The following is a 1,498-nucleotide window of genomic DNA, read 5'->3' as shown; positions in this document are numbered from 1 at the left end:
ACATCTTTGGTCACTTGGCAACATTGGTCCCTCAAGTTTAAAGCGGGTGCGTGAATAACCTAAACAAAATATTTTAAAACGCGTATTAACGGAAGATGTTATAATTATATAATGGGCTTTAAATTAAATAAACAGAAAGTAAACAGAAAAAGGCGGGATGTTACATTACCTACTCCTTAAAAGAAATTTCGTCCCGAAATTTAAGCATGCGTAGTAGTCGTTGTTTCTTCCTCGAGATCTTGCATTTCCAAATCCAAGAATAAATGAGGGTACTTCATTTTCATTTGATCTTGTCTTTCCCAAGTAAACTCGGGTCCTCTTTTGGCGTTCCAACGGACTTTGACAATCGAAATTCGGCTTTGTTTTAGCATCTTGACGGAGTGGTCCACAATTTCAACCGGTTCTTCCACAAAATGAAGTTTATCATCAATAGTAAGCTCCTCGAGAGGGATAACGAGTTCGGGTTCAGCGAGACACTTCTTCAAATTTGATACATGGAAAGTAGGATGAACGGAGCTCAGTTGAGGCGGAAGATCTAAACGATAAGCAACGGTTCCAACACGCTCTAAGATTTTGAAAGGACCAATATACCGCGAATTTAACTTCCCGCGTTTCCCGAAATGGATTACACCTTTCCAAGGTGCGACTTTTAACATTACGCGGTCACCGACTTGGAATTTGAGGTCGTTGCGTCTAATGTCGGTATAGCTCTTTTGACGACTACGGGCCGTCCTAAGTCTATCTCGGATTTGAAACATCTTCTCGGTTGTTTCATGTATGAGTTCGGGTCCGGTAATTTGTGTGTCGCCTACTTCGGCCCAACAAAGAGGTGAACGACATTTGCGGCCATATAATGCTTCGAATGGTGCGGCGTTAATACTCGCGTGATAACTATTGTTGTAAGAGAATTCGGCAAAAGGTAAGTGTTTGTCCCAAGCTTTTCCAAAATCAATAACGCAAGCTCGTAACATGTCTTTCAAGGTTTGAATTGTGCGTTCGCTTTGTCCGTCGGTTTGCGGATGGTATGCGGTGCTCATGTCTAATCGTGTCCCCAATGCTTCTTGTAAAGTACGCCAAAATCTAGAAACAAAACGGCCATCTCGGTCGAAAATAATCGATAATGGTACACCGTGATGGGCTACGATCACTTTAATGTAAAGTTGTGCAAGTTTCTCCATTTTTTCGGTTTCCTTCATGGCTAGGAACTGGGCGGATTTGGTGAGACGGTCTACAATAACCCAAATAGTATCATAACCGCTCGACGTTCTTGGTAGTTTTGTGATAAAATCCATCGTTATTCTCTCCCACTTCCATTGTGGGATTTCGGGTTGTTGAAGTAGTCCGGACGATCTTTGGTGTTTGGCTTTGACTTTGGAGTAATTTACGCACTTTCCAACATAAGTAGCAACGTCCCTTTTAATGTTCAGCCACCAATATTGTTCTTTGAGGTCGTGGTACATCTTATTGGCACCGGGGTGAATCAAATATCTTGACGTAT

This window comes from Rutidosis leptorrhynchoides, chromosome 11, assembly GCF_046630445.1.
Source record: "Rutidosis leptorrhynchoides isolate AG116_Rl617_1_P2 chromosome 11, CSIRO_AGI_Rlap_v1, whole genome shotgun sequence".
Taxonomy (NCBI): Eukaryota; Viridiplantae; Streptophyta; class Magnoliopsida; order Asterales; family Asteraceae; genus Rutidosis; species Rutidosis leptorrhynchoides.
This window is presented reverse-complemented; position numbering follows the sequence as displayed.